A 19,674-nucleotide genomic window follows, 5' to 3' on the forward strand; every position below is an offset into this window, starting at 1 on the left:
CCCCATTCATTTATTTCATCTAAAGATTCCAAATGAGCAAGCCATAAGCAATAGTGCCAAGGAATAACATGAAAACAAAACAAATAACATGAAAACAAACTCAAAAGGGAACACATCCTCTTCTGGGTTATAGCGTATAATGGGACTATAAATCATTACAGTATACAGGGCTAGAAAAGTGAAGGCAAACAGTACTAACATTGTTGAAGGATATGAGGTATTGGTTATAAACATTTTGTGAATAAGAGTCCTAAGATGAGCATTGGATAGCCTTTATTATTACAATGGTAATGCTTTACATTGATTAACTTTTTACCTTAATTTACCTTTATTTATCATAAGTAATGTTAACATGTACCAAAGTTAAGTAATGTTAAAAAAGTACTAAAATAAGTTAGCACATGTACTAATGTATGATCATCACACCCGTATGTGCTTTTTGAACATCCCATTCCAGATTATTATAATAACCTCCACTCTTCTGGGAAGGCTTTTCACTAGATTTTGGAGCGTGGCTGTGGGGATATGCCCATTCAGCCGCAAGAGCATTAGTGAGGTCAGGCACTGAAGCTGGGCAGGGAGGACTCGGGTGCAGTAGGCATTCCAGTTCATCCCAAAGGTGTTCAGCAGGGGTTGTGGTCAGGGCGCTGTGCAGGCCTCTTGATTTCTTCCACTCCAGCCTTGACAAACCATGTCTTCATGGACCTCACTTTGTGCACAGGGGCATTGTTGAGCTGGAACAGGTTTGGGCCTCTTAGTTCCAGTGAAGAGAAATTGTAACACTACAGCACACAAAGACATCCTGTACAATTGTGTGCTTCTAACTTTGTGGAAACAGTTTGGGGAAGGCCCAGATGTGCGTGTGATGGTCAGGTGTAAACACTTTGGCCATATAGTACTGTACTGTACTAATACTATACACCTGTCCTGACTAATATTTATTTAATCCATGACTAAAAATAAGTCTCCATAACTTTGAAAAATTTAATTACAGTATGTTCTTAGATGTTGAAAACTTACTGAACTCTGGTCTCCAGGTGCATATATTACAACTTGCACCTATTCTCATGTATTAACAACTGCAGACATGCTAATTAGAGTAACAGTTCTCAGAAGCCTACAATATCTAAGTGTGATCAACCACTGAAACATTAAGGTAAGTCTTAGGCATGAATAGATTTGGGGAACTGTCAATCTTTAAGATAAAACTTTGTCAGAGCTTGTGACATTTACCTTGAGCGAGGTCCAGTAAAACGCAGAAGTGTGTTGAATGCTTAAGAGTCAAAGACTATGTGAGGTGTAAATCCACTGAATCAGATGTGTTTTAAACAGCCATGTACATGTTTTTATTTACAAGAAGCTGGTTCAACTTTTTGCTACACAAATCAGATAAAGAAATGCTGTGTAGCTTTGTGATTGTCTGCATGAAGGTTGCATAAAATCTGGTCTATGAGGGTTTTCACATTCCTGGACCTATTCCTCTTGTGACCTTCCAGCTCTATGTCATTGGACAGGTGGAACAATTGATAAATCAAATTTCTCATGTTCAGATTAAATGCAGTGGTATGTCTGAACAAGAGTCTGCCAAGGGACAAGCCGTAGACAGGGCTGCTTGGTGCTGTAGTGTGTGATGGCTATAAAACTGTTCACTCTGCATAGATATATGGGAGGGAACACATAATATTTATTCATAGTCTCATGAAAACCCTAATTTAGTAACCTCTCAGCTCATCCACATCCAAGAAGGAGAATGTGTGAATCTTCAGCAGCATGCAAAGCTGAGAATCATCTTTGATCTCCTGTAAGACCAGCATAAAAAAGTTTTAACCATTTGAGGCAGCTGGTTCTGCATATTCTGAATAGCCAATATATTGTTCGCATCAACACAAACAGTGAACAAAAATTGTGAACAAAATTATGCTATGTTTTATCATCAGCCTAGAACATTTTTCTGGAAATCTTAACTGACATGTGTGGTCACCAAAGGCCTCAGTCCACATACAAACACATGGTCACTGCCCTTGTTTTCTGGTAAAACATATAGCAAATAATATTTGTCCCAGCTAGAGGAAGGGTATGTGGTAAATAGGTCAAAAAGTTAATTAGGGTCCTTATGGAATTGATATTTATTTAATCAATTTTCATTTATATAGTGCTTTTAACAATGGACATTGTTACAGAAATCTGGATATGGATTTAGATTTAGATCCCTAATGAGCAAGCCAGAGGCGATGGTGGCAAAGAAAAACTCCCTGAGGTGACACAAGGAAGAAATCTTGAGAGTAACTGGACTCAAAAGGGAACCCGTCCTCTTCTGAGTGACAATGCATAGTGCGATTGTGAGTAATTTTCAGAGTTTTTTAAATTTCATTAGAGTTTTTAGCTTTAAGTCTATAGTATCCAAGTGAAGTTATGCACTGAATAATGAATGAGACTTGAATGTAAATTATTTTTAGCAAGTAAAATCATGAATCCTCCAGATCTCTGCCTAAGAAAGAAGCTATTAACAAAAGGCTTGACTAAACAAATATGTTTTCAGACTATACTTTGATTTGATTTAGATTGAGACTGTGTCTGTGGCCCTAGCACTAACTGGAAGGCTGTTCCATAATTGTGGGGCTTTATAAGAAAAAGCTCTGTCCCCCTGTTGTAGTCTGCATTATTTTAACAAATTATTCTACCAATAAAGAGCCTGCACCTTTTGATCGAAGCAAGCTTGGTGGATCATAAAAGACCAAAAATTTGCAAGACCATTCAGTGCCTTATAGATCATTAATAGTATCTTATAATCATTGCAAAATATGGTAAAATATTCTGGTTCTAGTAAGGACTCCTTCTGCCACATTCTGGACTGCCTGGAGCACCTAATGGAACATAGACAGCAAGTAACAAAAGTCTAACCTAGAGGTAACAAAAGCATGAACTAGTCTTGTAGTTACATTATGTTTATTTATCTTGGAAATATTTGAGCTGGGATGGGATAGAAAAAAGGCTATCCTAGTAAGAATGTAAGATCAAATGAACAGATTGGAGTCAATAATCAGACCAAAGTTTTTCATTGCTGCTATTCCCATAGCAGAAGGTGCACCAGTTACTTATTTAATGTCAGAGGAATACTGTGATTTTAATTCAATTTCTTTTGTCATTAAAGTACATTAATATTCAATAATATGATTGATCTCAGTAGTTGTACTTCTTGAATTCATAATTTCACTAGCTCCTGGTTGGTGTAGCCTGGAATCACTCTATTGTCTGGAAATCACATCAAGTCCCAGAATGTCAAATCCATTCGTGGTTGGTAGTCCAAGACTGCATGATTGGCCTTGCTATTTGGGTGGGAGGAATGGCCTTGTTTCCCTCTCCCTATTAGTCTATTATTTCGATGCTAGCAAATTACAGGTTTCATGTTTGTACACCAAACAATATAGCAGTTAGTGCTCTTCTCTGAAGCGCGTTCATCTACCCTATAATGTTGTGAGAGCAGAAGTTTAGAAAGATGTGGTGGCTGTCTTCATTTGTCTCAGAGAAAGCACTGTCACTCTTCTGAATTGGTAAATGTTGTGTGATCTATGTAATCGGTAAGAAACAATTTCAGGATACAGATGTTACCTTAAGCGTGTGTATTACTGTGGCAGGCAGGGTGTGGTTTTAATGAAGGCTGTAACGGGGAAGGGAGTTTGGGGATAAGCGTGAGGGTAATTGCACCTGGGTATAATTATTCTGATCTCTATATAATCCATGCGCGCGCGCACTGTTATGCTGGTGCCGAACCCGGTCACTTGGAGAACGATGAAATGATGCTATGGATCAAAGTCCGCTAGTGCAGATTCTTGGCCACCCCTGCAGCAGCAGCAACACCAGGCTCTCCTCAGCATACAGTAAAATCAACAGACACTATTGCCTTCAAACCGGTGAATCCATAACCTCCTGAACCTCTCTTCCAGGTGGCTCATTATAAGTCCATGGCAGAGCAATTGGGTAGATAAAACACTACATCGGCTCATGGTTAGAGGTGGTAAAAGAATTCTGGAAGGATAGTCTCATCCCCATTAAAAACAACATATACCATATCCTGGACCTGAGAGCAAACCTGCACATGCTGTGTCACTGGTCTAGGGAAAATCTGCTCCAGGCCCAGCAACAGCAGCAACCGCTATACAGTAGGCATTCCCAACTCAGGCAATTTCTAATGAATGACAGACAACATTCTTTGCCCACACAATGCATATACCTACATAGATGACATTATTATTTCTAGTAATGACTGAGGACAACATATGCAACATGTGCAGGCTGTCCTGAAGTCCTCGAGGTAGGCTAGTCTCACAGCAAGCCTGGCAAAATGTGCAATTGGGTGGGTGGAGGTACTGTATCTGGGCTTGCATCTCCAAATTCATACGAAATATTTCAGAATTTGTCAGCCCACTAAAAAGGGAGCAGCACACTGGGTCAAGTGGATGAAGCAGTGTCAACAGGATTTTGCGAAAGTGAAGGCAGCTGTAACAAATGTCAAAAACAGACAAGGAGCAGGCAGGAACCAAGTGAACTTAAACACAATGTTTAATCATATTCAACATAAACATGATGTCAAACACAAACACAAAACATGCGTGCATCTCTCTCTCCTGGCATCTCCAGCCGCTCCTTTATCCCTCTCTTGCACTGATTAGCCAACTCAGTGCCAGGTGTGCATTCTATACACCTGGCCCCTCCCTCCTCCTCATTACAGCAGCTCTCTGCAAGGGGCCCATACTTCACTCCCCTAACTTTTCTCTTCATTTTATGTTGCAGACCGACACATCGGACAAATGGCTGGGGGCCATTTTGTCTCAGATAGGAGAGGGAGAGGATTGTCCTGTGCTGCACATTAGCCAAAAACTTTCAGTAAGGGAGGCACCACTGAAAAGGAGGAAGTGAAAATGTATGTGTATTTGTGAAACGGAGTATTAATGTATGTGTATTTTTGAGCATTATAGTATAGCATAGTATAGCATAGTAAAGGGGAAAAAAAATTGCACATAGCTTAAAAACAGCAATTTAACATTTGTGTCACAGAATTTTATTGGGAAATTGTAGCAGATGGATTCATCCCTGCCTCTTTAAGCAATAGAATACTAAATTGATCTTTCTTAATATATTCATGGGCCCTTAGGGAGATGCCGTCCATGCTGCTGTGGTGCCTTGCTGCTGTCTAGCAGACCCTGAAGCAAAGTTGTCATGTTCGGACTGCACTAAGCAGCTAGCTCCATATGGCATACATGTGGTCTGACATTTGTAAGAGCTGAGAAGAAAAAAAGGAAAAGATGATTGTATTATAGCCCTATTCATTGCAAATACTGCATCATATATCACTTTGTGAATTTGTTGGAAGGTCTCGGCATGCAAGAAGGTATCCAGGTGAATCTCACTACCCTTCGTAGTTACATGAAAGTAAAATGATATGAATGTGCATTATGTTAATGTACATGTGGTACATGTGGAGGAATAGTATAATTTTGCCTTTATTGATGGAAATAGGATTTTGCCAATTTAATACCTGCCCATCAATAATATTAATTTGTGCATGCAAATTCTGTTCTTCGATTCACTTTCTGTAAACAACACTGCAGGTGCTGAAATATTTTGAACTGACTGCTTTGTATTTTCCACCTCTAGTTAGAAATGCCTCAATTTACATTACTATTAAGTCAAACCTGCAAAATTTCAAACATTCAAAACGCTATCTTCTTCACAATAAATGCACAATGATCCATAAACTTTGTTAGTCAGCTTGCACATTTTCTGCAAGTATTTCAAGCTTGCATGTGTTTTATAACAGTCAAACACTGAGTAAATCAGGGCTAGAGTTTCCTCTTTCCAGCAATGTAAAATACTGAAAATGTGGACAAAGCAACCTAAAATGATGGAGCTAGTCACATATTATTATGGATCTGAAGCTAAGGTGTGGAGTTGCTGCATAAAATGGTGTTTTTCTCAATTGTAATTATGGTGTTGGACTGAATGAAGCTAACTCTCACTCATTACGCTGTCTAGTATTTGTGTGCTTGTGTGTACACTGTGGTTATGAGCTAGCTGATGTTTCAGCAGCAGATATATCTGGCCTGAGAACTGAGCAGCAGAGCTGTTGTCTCCACTGTCTTTTCTCAGCTCACTTCTGCTGAGACAACAATCTGTCAATGGAGGACAGACAAATCACATTTAAGTGTGATATCACACTTAGACCTATAGAAACTTATAGAAAACCAACTCAACGTAAATTGTGTAACATTTTTCCCATTTTCATGCCAATTTTGTCACCTGCTAGTTCCCTCCCACCAGCCAGATGACCCCTATCACACTATCATACTGGGGAGGGTGAAAGCATTATTCGCCTTCTTCCACATACATGAGCTCACAGATGCCCAAGATTGGCCAGTGTCCAATTTTGCTGTCTTGGACTCCTTGCCCTCCTCATCCTCTTCTGGGTGATAGGGTGAATGCTTTTCTGTTGTGCCACTCAAGAGCTCCATAAAATCTGTATCTGATCAAGGTTTTCTGCTTTCCATGTTTCGATGTACAACATGTTATCACTGATATCATAACAGGCCTAAAACCTCAGGCTTTGGCTTTTGTGTGACAGGCCACTGTATGTCCAGCATCCATCTGACAATCATAGTAGTTTGTGGCCAGCAGCTATAGATGATGACAGTGATCCACAGCCAGGATATCACAGTGCAGCAGGACACTCTAGCATAAACACAAAACCAAAACAAATATGAAGAGCTATGAAAGATCTCACCTAAAATGTGGAGCCAATATTTGCCATATTGGCTAAGACTGATGTTCCCTCTTATTGTACAGCTGTACAGAGGATATGTATAATTGTTAGCCAATACTCATATCTGAAAAAGCACTTATGTTTGAATCACCAATATCATAAGGAGCAACTACCTGACCATGGCCAGAAACTGATTATGATACAGAAGACACATCAGATTTATGGAAAGAATGACCTTCATCTTATTCCAAACCTGATGTGTTCACATCTGGATAATTAAGTTGCTGAGTGATAATTAAATTGCAGTTGTACACAAATGTAGAAATGCTGAAACAGAGTCTGTGGTGCAGGTAGTCCCCCAGATAACACTGCACACCCACAAACATAACTAATGCTGCTTTGAGTGCTTGTCTGCTACAGTAGATTTTGCACTTGACTGTACGGTTGTGTTGATTGTGCAAGTCAATAAAGAAACATTTGTAAAACAGAATCAACTTTACTGAACTCTTCTCAACATCTCAATACCTTGTGCCCATGCACTCTCTTTCAAAGACCTGTGTACTTGTACCCATTTCTGAAAGTGCTAGTGCAATATAAGCAGAACATAACATTTACTTAAAAACATTTCCCAAAAATTTTTATTTTCCTTCTCTGTACTACACAGACAGTTCAAAACCTTTCAGATGTTACCTTGTCCATAAAATTCTGTAATATTTTATTCAAGGACAAAGTGAACCTAATTCTAGAACCATACATTGACTTTACGAAAAAAGTGTTTAAGTCCAGTTCTGGGGAATTCCCTCCCCTAAACAGTATGAAGTTCTGTATTCCCATCACACCTGATTCAAATGGCCAGTTGATCTTTAATTCCTTCATGTTCGGCAGGGTCTCTGCATGACTGGTGTTCAGATCTACTGTTGTAGGACATTTAATAGAGTGAGTTATTGTAATATAGAAACAAAAATGAAACTTGTTTGAGTTAATGGGTGTGCAGTCTGCAGGATAACAGCATGAGTCTCTCATTGTTGGAGGCTATATGTTGCAGCTGCAGCAGGAGTCTTCATCCAATGCCGAGACATGATGTCTCATGTTTTCTACACCAGCAGGAGGAGGCCAAAGAACATTAAATGTTACAAAGTAAACCTGCAAACCAAGAATAAGACTTCATTTCTGATAAGTAGTAGATAAGTAATAAGTAGAGCATAATGGTTCATTCTTATCAGGAAATGGTGTAGCAAGCAAATGTGCCTGATTATTTTACAAACACACAGAGACAATTATTTTGTTCATGACAAATAAGGAATAAATTAAGAATGGTTATAGAGTAATACTGTTACGTACAGCTGCAAGGGCCCAGAACTTTTTGTCGTGAAATGAGGTTAGTTAGTTGCATGATTTATTATAGATCCAGTGAAATATTTTCATATACTGAAATACACTATATGGCCAAAAGTATGCAGACACCTGGCCACCACACCCATATATGTGGGCTTTCCCCAAACTGTTGACACAAAGTTGGAAGCACACAATTGTAAAGGATGTTTTTGTATACTGTAGCATTAAGATTTCCCTTCTCTGGAACTAAGGGGCCCAAACCTGTTTCAGCATGACAATGCCCCTGTGCACAAAGCCAAGTCAATAATGATGTGGTTTGCCAAGGTTGGTGTGGAAAAACTCAAGCGACCTACACAGAGCCCTGACCCGAACACCTATGGGATAAATTTGAATGCCGACCGTGTGCCAGGCCTTCTTGCCTGACATCAGTACCCAACCTTCCTAATGCTCTTGTGGCTGAATGGGCACAGCCACACTCCAGAATCTAGTGGAAAGCATAGCCAGAAGAGTGGAGGCTGTTATAGCAGCAGCTGGGGATGACTCTATATTAATGCACATGTTTTTGGAATGGGAAGTTCAAGTCTCCACATACTTTTGGCTATATAGTGTACATTTTCTCACCTTACTAGTTTGTTTTCACAGCAACAAATATTAAGTTTGAGCTCACAGTCCTTTTAGTAGCTGAAGATCAAGTCCATCATTGTGATCTTATGCCCCAGTAGCACAGACACAAGCCAAGGGCTAACATAACCTTAACACAGTGTTCCCACATCCTGAGAGCAGCAGTCAAAGCTGGACCCCTTAACAAGAATAGGAACATAAGCATAATGCATGATCTCTGTGAACTTTACTGTATTAAGTAAATAAAGTAAGCAATATAATTACATGATGTTAGCAGGGACATCACTTTTTATGTAATGATCATAATATGGGCTTTTGGGAAACTTACTCCTGGTTGTGAATTGGTTAGGTATTGCAACTTCTTAAAATCCTTCAAGTACTGTGTTGTGGCTTTTTAGGCATAATTGCATAATGGTTAAGGCCACTGTTGTAAGTGTTTATGCAATATAAGGGCAATTGCATCCAGTTCCATTTTAGTAATGCAATTAGGCTGTCTAGCCACCACATTACAATACACCTACCATGGAAACAACTTAATTTGTTACTTTATTACAAAATTAAGGAACTTGTTGTCCTCCATTTCAAAGTTTTCCATTTAAAACTTAACTGATGAATTTTATTAGAAACCAAACACACCCTTTGGAAAACCACAACAATAAAATGAAAACATCCCCACCCTTCTGAATCATGTGTGTGTTTATCCTGAAAAACAGCATCAAAAAGATTTTCCACAGGAAAAAGACATGGCCAACTTTAATTCAGCAGTGAAGTAATGTATGCAGAGACAAAAAATGCAACAGGATTAAACCAGGATATTTATTTGAGAGCTGGGCAGAATCTTTGATAGCAGAGAGAGCACTGACCTGATGTACTTATTTGACTTCAGCTTGTGATGAACTTGTTTGTAGTATGAGATACAAATTACAAAAATATAGATACACTATGTAAAAATTATCCACCTTGTCAATTTTTCAAATTTAATTTGTCTCTTGTTCACATGTAAAGAGCTAATAGCATTGGCTGATTGTGTGGTATGCATGGGGCTCATAAATTATTCTACAGATTAGTTCATCATAGATTTGTGGAGTATACAATGAAAGCAATGACTGAAGATTTACAAAAAATTAAGAGTTTATTTTATTTTATTTAATATTTATGTACGAAACATCAGCTCTCAGGGATAAAGCATTGAATTGAAAAACACTTACATTAATTAAAACATTAGGCCTATATTTAAAGGTTCTTTTACTTCTGTTTTAAAATGGTGACTTTCTTGTTTAGTTTTGACATGCTATGCATATAGTTATTGAATTATATTGTATCTCACGTTGGTACTCCCACACTACCCCATTGCTACGCTGCTTCCACTGCCTTCGTGTAGCTGCCTGCATTATATTTAAAACACTGATGCTTGTGTACAAAGCCAAAAATGGACCAGCACCCACTTACCTCAAAGCATTTATCACATCCCGCACTGCACCACGCTCCCTCCAATCCCCTAGCACTACTCGACTGGTCCCACCATCTCTTAGGGTACAAGGAAGGCATTCATCAATGCTCTTCTCTGTTCTGGCACTTAGGTGGTGGAACGAACTTCCCCTAGATGTCAGAACAGCGGAGTCACTGGCAGTCTTCAAACAATGTCTAAAGACCTACCTCTTCCTAAAGTACTTAAATTAGCACTTTAAAAAACTTTATGTTGTCTTTGTGCTTTTTACTATGTTACCTCCCCAAGACTAGACTGAGGGTATTCTTAGTCTGTGACCTAGCAAATGTTTTTATTGATAGTGGCTTCAAAGCACTTCTGTTAATCATTCTGGATAAGGGCATCTGCCAAATGCCATAAATGTAAATGTAAATTGTATTGCAAACTTGGCCATGGGTGACTGACATGCATACCTGTAATAACTCATGCTAAAGTCCACATTGTTCTGAAAAGTGCATCTCAAACAAGACTGACAGCTCTTTTATTCCCTGAACATCAGCACACACATCTCTTCTCAATCTCAGGCAAAGGCTGGGCAGCAATAATATTTAAGTGCCCAGAGCAAAATATCATCTCATGTTGACTGAGTAAGTATAAGGGGTGCCACAAACTGCTGCGGGGCGTTTATGAGCATTACATAACATCTCATTTGTTCACTGACTAGCATGTTACCCTGATCATGTACTAGTAACTGTGGCAGCAGGGACATGGTCGTGCATCAGCCATGGAAGGACAGGAGGCGGGTCAAAAAGGCAGGTAAAGCGTGATGACTTTCACCTGGGTCTTATTACTGCCAGTCTACTCATGTGTGTTTCTTTGTGCTTTTAGTGACTCCTGAAACCACCTAGAGAGAGAGGGTGAGATATAGCTGGCGGTGCTTGTGAGACACATACACATGCACACGCCATGGAGCGTGACCTTGAACTTGACAGAGCGAAAGTCGCGAGGCTGGGAGAGACCCTCTTCTGTTGAGTTTGTTTTGGTTTTGTTGAGTTTTTGAAATTGCGCTGAAAAGCATGGACTGACTAAACACGAGCCTGGAGCTCAACTAAAATTCCGCCTGTCTCAAGAGTCTTCCGCCACACCCTCAGACAGATTCTACAGCCGTGCTGAAATCCGGGATTTGAGGAAGACTCTGATGCTGCCATGGAAGCCTCCCCCTCAGCAAGATCGTCAAGGCCCTCGTCATCCTTCACCAAACCCAACACCAAGCGTTCCTTGACCTGAACAATGAGCAGCAGCTGTGCTTCGAAGCCCTCACGCAGGAACAGGCCGAGAGCCAGCGGCCACTCCAGAAGCTGCTGCAGTGAAGGTGAGGGTGTTCACAAGTATCCACAGGTGCCAGTCATTACTGAATTCCAGGGGCAAAAGCATAAAGTGGAAACGGCAGTTAGACTTCACCTCACCTATCCACTAAATCTCGGGACAAGTTGGCCAGGGTTTATTGCCTAGGGAGTAAGGGAAATTTTAGTGGATGGGTCCTGCAGTAATGAGGCACGGTGTGGAATGTGGGCAGCGCTGGCTGGGGAGGCTGTCAATGTCAGCTCAAATTCAGGGGGACATGGAGGGTGGGGAGGGCTCTGCCCCTTCACCCTTTGTGGGAATTCCCCTTGGGGATTTCCCCTTGGAGCAGTCACATGATGAGACCTGAGGCACACCTTTGACCAAGTGAGAATAACTGATGGTCATCAAATCCAGCCTAATGTTGCGCTATCCCACCCATAAGGTTATATTGAGTGACGCAGGACACTCAAACAAAGGAAGCGATGACCCAGTCGTTGGTACCAAAGAGCCGTAGGGAACTTCTGTTCCGTGCAACTCATCATAATCCCATGGCTGGGCAGTTGGGCCAGGATAAAACACTAAACCATCTCATGGCCTGTTTCTATTGGCTGGGCATTCACGGTGATGTTCGCAGGTGGTGTGCCTCATGTCGTGAATGTCAGCTGGTGAATTTGCTGGCCACCCCAAAAGTGCCATGGCGCCCATTACCCTTAAAGATGTCCCCTTCCAAAAATTTGGAATGGACCTCGTTGGGCCATTAGAAAGTTATCGGATATCACTTTGCTTTAGTCCTGGTGGATTATGCAATGCGATATTCAGAAGCAGGGCCTCTGTGCAACATCTCAGCATGCGGTGTTGTGGAGGATCTCTTCCATGTTATCCCAAAAGAGATCCTGATGGACTGGGGCACTACGTTTGTGTCATGGACACTATGCGAGCTTAACGAATTATTGGGCATTAAAATGATTTGCGCCAGTGTTTACCATCCACAAACAGATGGCCTCATGGAGCAGTTTAATCAGATGCTAAAAACATGATTCGTAAGTGGCTTGAGCCCCTGTTATTTGCAGTACAAGAGGTCCCACAAGCCTCCATGGGGTTTTCCCCGTTCAAATGATTGTACGGGCACAAGCCTTGTGGCCTCTTAGACATCACAAAAGAAAATTAGGAGGAGGGACCTTCTAACAGCAAAAACGAAACCCAGTACATTCTGGACCTAAGAGCAAAACTCCACAGCTTAGGTCACCTAATACAGGAAAATTTGCATCAGGCCCAGGAACGACAGTCCAGACTGTACGAGAGGGGTACTCAACAGGAATTTGCACCGGGAGATAATGTACTCATTTTATTACCCATGTTGAGCTCTAAATTACTCACAAAGTCTAAGTACAGTATCTGGGCCTCCATTTGGGCCATGGGCAGGTGCATCCCCCAATTGATAAGACAGCCTGCCCAAGACCCAAGACCAAAAAGGGGGTGAGGCAGTTCCTGGGGCTGGCTGGCAATTATCGGAGGTTTGTTTCTAATTATTTCGGATGTCACCAGACTTACCTCACTAAAAAGGGAGCGCCAGATCCGGTCAAGTGGACAGAGCCATATGAGTGGGCTATCTGCCAGGTAAAAGCGGTTTTGTGTGGGGGCCTGCTGTTGCATTCTCCTGAGTTTTTCTCCCTTTTTTGCAGACAGACACGTCGGACAGAGGGCTGGGGACCATTTTGTCCCAGGTGGTGGTGGGAGAGGAGTGCCCCATGCCGTACATCAGCTGGAAACTCTCGGTAAGGGAGACCAAATACAGCACAATCGAGAAGGAGTGTTTGGCCTTCAAGTTGGTGGTCCTCACCCTCTGATACTACCTACTGGGGCACCCTTTTCCCTTTCCCGCCAGGGGGTCAGCCTGTGTCAACAAAACTGAGTGAACGTTTGAGAGTGGAGAATGACAGCATCCAAACATCCCAGTTTACTAGAGCACTCTATGCCCATAAGCCCTCAAGACCTATGTCTTTAACTAAGACAAAAGCTATTAACAAAAGTCTTGACTGAGCAAATAGGTTTTCAGCCTAGACTAAAAGATTGAAACTGTGTTTTGAGATTGTGCCTGAGTCCCAAACACTAATTGGAAGGGTGTTCCATAACTGTGGGTCTTTGTAAGAGAAAGCTCTACCCCTGCTATAACCTTCATTATTCTATTTGCCAACAAAGAAGCAATTAGACATCTTTTGATCAAAGCAGGAAAAATGTTAGCTCAAGTACTCTGGAGTGAGACCATTCAGTGCTTTATAGGTCAGTAGTACTATTTTATAATCAATGTGATATTTTAGTTTGTTTTAGTAATGTAATTAATATAAAATAAGATCATACTGAATGCACAGCCAGCACCTTTTATCTGAAGCTATGACTGTTCAATATTAGATCTCTTACATCAAAAATGCTTGTTGTTAATGAAACTATTAATGATCAGGAGTTCAATGGACAGTGTTTAACAGAAATGTGGATTAAACCAAATGAGTATGTAGCATTAAATGAAGCTAGTCCTCACAGATACAGTTATATACATCAGTCTCCTGTAACTGGCAGAGAAAGTGTTGCAGTTATTTATAATGGTAATCTAGGAGTCACACAAAAACCTAGACATAAATTCAATGCCTTTGAAGTTCTTTATACTAACATATGTAGCCACAAAAAAAGTCTACACAGTCGATTCCACTAATTATGATTTACAGACCCCCAGGGCAATATTCTGAATTCCTTTGTGAATTTGCAGATTTCATCTCAAACCTGGTTATTCCTTTAGACAAAGGATTAATTGTTGGAGACATTCATATTCATTTTGATAACCTGGAAGACCCTCTGAGAACAGCGGTTGTGTCCATTCTAGATTCAGTAGGGGTTAATCAGAACGTAACAGGACCCACTCATAATGGTGGTCACATATATATAGAAAATATAGAAAATATAGTCACATTTCCACAGTCTGAAGCTATCTCAGATCATTATCTCATCTCATTTAAAATGTGTCTTAGTCATAATATATGCACCTTGGCACACTACTGTGTCAACTGCATATTCACATTAACTGTATCACATAGTTTTATCTACAATCTCCCAGTGTTATCAACTTTGTCAACGTTCTGCTATATTCTAGATAAAGTAGGTCCACTTCAAAGAAAAATAAGGCCAATAAGACAGTAGTGTTTTGTCTCCAGTTTTTGCAGAAACTCCTCACCGCCCCAGAGAACCTGTCATGGACAGCAGTAGCCCATTGAATATTGCACACAGTGGGAGGCAGAGGTCTGAACAAGTCACCGTTTTTAATGAACACTAAGCAACTGAACCTAGCTGGACTACCTATTTTTTTTAACCAAGGACTTTTCAAAGATTTGAACTACTTCAAAGTGCAGAGGGATGGCTGTGCTTCGCTGGCTCCTTGAGGAACCCCTAATCTACAGTACTCGGCTGGACATGATGAGCAGAATCACCCCTGCATTGACAAGAACTCTGGTTTCTTCAAGGATTATGACACTGAGGGAGCTGGTGGAACTGACAGGACCAGACTTCACTCACCCGGAAAACATAGCAGCATGGATAGGGATGAGATCTGTTTGTATTGTTGCACTGCTTTTACAGCATTGGAGGTCTGCACTTGCATCAGACTCAGCTCAGGGACTACTGCGCTGGGGTGGTTAGCCATGAGGAAGGTGAGCCCAATCCACACAAGAAGTCTTAGGTCCCCTTCTAGGAGACAAGAAAAAATGGCAATACAGCTCAACATAGGCTCTGGTAAGATCCTTTATAAATCATGTGTAACTGTACTTAACAAGAAAAGTTTAAGTACGAGGGTACACTCACCCTGGTGTAGTGTCCTTGGGCTGAACAACAATGTAAACCCAGAGTGGCAAGCATTGTACAAACCTCTGTTAACAGAAAAAAAGCAGGTGACCTGCAGTAGAGAATATTACATGGCATTGTCTCAGTAAATGCTTTTATCTGTATTTTAAATCCAGAGGTTACATGGGTGTCCTTTTTGTTTACGGAGGGAGACAGTGTTCATGCACACTATGAACTGCTATTTTTACCCCACAGGTTTTTAATCCTTGGTTTTAAATACATGAGAAAAGAAAGGTTCAAGTGTCAGTTGATCAGTTTTATCCTGGGAGATATTTTATCCATGGGAGCCATATATGTCAGCAGGAAAAACAAAGTGACACAAAGTACACAATATGATGTAACAAGGACCTTTCAGACACTAGTGAAAGCAAGGATCTTTGTTGAGTTTAACTTTTATAAAGGCATGAAGGACCTAGAAAAATTCAAGCTAACTTGGTGCTACAGTGAAGCAATGCATTCCGTTTTAAATTATGAACTGTTTTTTGCATTGGAGTTTGAATGAAAAGTTTTTAAAGAAAAGGTTTTAATTGGATTTTTTTAGACCAGGTTATTATTGTTTTTATTCAGTATGTTTGTGTGTTTACCTACCTACTTACCTACCTACCTACTTACTTACGTACTTACTTACTTACTTATTTATTTTAAAAAAAACTGCTGCTTATTTGAAAACGCTATGATGGACACATAATGAAATTTTAAAATAAAGGACTGTCAAAAGTTAAAAAAAAAAAAAAGATTATTTCTCACTCTGTCGAGTTAAACATGCTACTCCTGAGATACCAGTGATCCTGACCCATTCTGCTCTCCAGACCTGCCTGATCCATCCTGATGCCCTACCTCTGGTTGGAGTTCTCATCACCTGAAAACCTCTTGCTGCTGCTGCCACCACATGGACACCCTAAAGATCAATGATATTACTGTGGATGGTACCATAAAGATGGATTAAGACTGTAATTGCTTTGAACGGTTTTGCTACAATGGCTTAGAACTGCAATTGCTATGATAACCCTAACCCTAACCCTAACCCTAGGATAGCAGTTAACAGTTTTGCATTCAAGTCTCCATCACTGAACAAAATAGACTTCATGTTAAAATTATAATGAATTCAGAAATAACTCTGATGCTCATATTCATATGTTGCTCATAATCACATAAGTTCTTGGTTACACAATTGCACCTTTTGACTATATAGTATAGAGTTATAGAAGAGAAATTATTTACAATCGCACTATCCAGTGTCACCCAGATGAGTCTGGTTCCTCTCAAGCTATCTTCCACATATCGTCTCAGAGAGTTTTTCCTTGACACTGTCTGGCATGTTCATTAGGGATAAATTTATAAATTTAAAATTTATATCCAGAATTTATGTATTTCTGTAAAGCTGCTTTCTGACAATGTCCATTGTTAAAAGCACTATAAAAATAAAAGAGAGAGAGAGTATGATGTGTGTGTGTGTGTGTGCGTGCAGTGGTGCTAGTGGTGTTCTGGGAGGCAACACAGTCATACATGAAGACAATGTAGAGCATAGGACTTAATACACAGCCCTGGGGGGATCCCTATGCTTATAGTCCACATGCTGGAGGTGTGGTTGCCGATTTTGACTGACTGAGGTCTGCCTGTTAGAAAGTCTAGGACCTAGTGATGAGGTTGGGCGTCAATCCCAAAGTGTTGATGTCTTCTCTGGACCAGTTTTGGTGATAAGCAAACTGGAGAGGATCTAAAGTGTCTGGTGTGTTCCTATCAATATGGGTGATGACTAGCCTTTCAAAATGCTTCATCACACTTGGAGTCAGTGCGACTGGTCAATAGTCACTGTGCTCTTCTTTGGAAGGAGCACAATGGTGGCTGTCTTGAGGCTGGTGGGTACTGAAGCTTGTGCTAGGGACAGGTTGAATATGTCTGCAAAGACATCAGCCAGCTCTGATGAGCAGGCTTTTAGCACACACCCAGGGATGTTGTCCAGGCCAGCCACTTTCTGTGGCTTTATTCTTCTCAGAATCATGCCCACATCCACCGATGAGATTGAGATTGGAGGGTTCTGTGTGCTCCAAATTTCCAAAACTTTACTTTACTATGCATAGAGACGTCACCATTTACATCTACTCACTGATAAACAGTTAGACAAATAAGACTCGAGCCAATCAAGAGCCGTTCCCTTGACTCCAACAACATTTTCTAGTCTATATTATGATCAGTTGTATCAAATGCTTCACTAAGGTCAACCAACACAAGTAAGGAGACAACCCTGATCAGAGGCTAGTAGTAGGTAATTTATCACTTTAACCAGTGCAGTCTCAGTACTGTGATGAGGCCTAAATCTTGACTGAGAGATTTAATGTATGTTATTCCTATGCAAGTATGAGCCTTAATTTTCTAGGATCTTGGAGATAAAGGAGAGGTTTGATATTGGCCTATAGTTAGACAGCTGACAAGGGTTGAGGTCAGGTTTTTTTAATCAGGGGTCTGATAACTGCTGTAAGTTATTGCTACTACATAGTGTTGGTGTTTGTACTTCTATGGTGGTATTGTTGCTAGTTAACTTTGCTACTGTATTAAATATCTATAAGAATCTTTATAGATATTTATAGATTATTTTTGTTTTTTGTGGAGAAAATATGCTGACCTAGAAGCACTAAGAGCCTTTCTATAGCTAGGAAGGCTATAGAATGGAATGCTACCAATTTGACACCATTTATGTTCTATATTTCGAGTGGTTGTGCGTTTGGTGTACTGATGTGACGCGATTGTATGCTTGACATGGTAGCATGGCAAAGTGCATATATTATGACTAAGGCACATTTTTAATGAAATGAGGTAATGACCTGTTATAGCTTCTCACCGGGGTAGTGCAATGTGTTTCCTATATTTAATCCATATGTCAGTATAAAATCAAGAATGTGTGCACCGTAATGAGTGGGTCATGTTCAAATGATTCAACTTATTTTTGTGGCTATGTATTTTATGTTTGTATAAAGAACTTCAAATGAGTTGAATTCATGTCTAGGTTTTTGTGTGACACATAGAATATCATTGTAAATAGTTGCAATGCCTCCTCCTCTGCCAGGTGGCAGTGTATATAGCTGTATTCAGGGGTGCTAGCTTCTTTTAATGCTACATACTCACTTGATCTAAACCAAGTTTCTATTAAGTGAAGTACATTAAATCACTGATCAGTAGTAGTTTCATTTACAATAAGCACTTTAGATGTAAAAGATCTAATATTTAGCAATCCTAGCTTCCGATCAAAGGTGTTGGCTAGTTATTCAGTATGATCTTATTTTATGTTAATTAGGTTACTAAAACAAAATGAGTGGTTCTATATTTTTTGTTTAGCTTAGTGAACAGACCTAGTCTCAATATTTTGGAAGCTCAGTGATGTCTCCAGGCAGCCAGCAGATGGTCAGTTTAGCCTCTTTGTCTGCTCGCTGGCTCGGCTCTAGACTGTCATAGTCTCAGAAGATAGGCCTGTTCTGAGACTATAAGCTATGCTGCAAGAAATGAGAGCATCACCTTCCCAAGTCTTGCCCTCAAAAGTACTCCAATTATCTAAAGCCCACATTGTTTGTGGAGCACCACCTAAACATCCAGGGGTTCACCATAACCTGCTCTAAGCTACATTGCCATGTTGCATTAGGATGGGGCCAGAGCATACTACGGCATTGTGCATCACCTCCATTAATTTACACATCTCTACAATGTTACTCTTAGTAACATCAGACTTAGAAAGGTGTATATTATTAGCTTGACCAAAATGTGTGATTTTGGTCTAATCGGACCACAATGCCTGGTATAGTTTTAATTACACTTGGTGAAGTTCAGGCACTGCATTTTATGAGATGCTCTCAGAAAGGGCTTCTTTTGTTTAACTAAAACAATACAATGTCTCTGTATGTATGAGCTCAGAATATCATTTATTGCTGTGTGTACATATTGCTGTAGGTACTGTATCAACATTTTCTCCTTTTCTAATAACTTAATATTATATTAAACTAAATTCAACAACATTTCCTGTGTTCACTTGATCTGAATTTACATTTTTCATGAACTCAGATTGCTGATTCTCTCCATTGCTTTTCATAACTTTATAACTTTAAAGATAAACTTTAAGAAAAACTTTAAGATAAAGGTAAACTGGAAAACTGGATGAATGCAGTATTTGAATTGTGAACCTATCATGCTTACAGCAAGATTCATACCTCTAGACCAACAAGCCAACTATGCGTTACAGTGGGCTACTTGCATAAACTCTTATACATTATAACCAGAATGGCACTTCTACTTCTGGCTCATACACTATAGTGGCAAT

The sequence above is a fragment of the Pangasianodon hypophthalmus genome, chromosome 12, assembly GCF_027358585.1.
Source record: "Pangasianodon hypophthalmus isolate fPanHyp1 chromosome 12, fPanHyp1.pri, whole genome shotgun sequence".
Taxonomy (NCBI): domain Eukaryota; kingdom Metazoa; phylum Chordata; class Actinopteri; order Siluriformes; family Pangasiidae; genus Pangasianodon; species Pangasianodon hypophthalmus.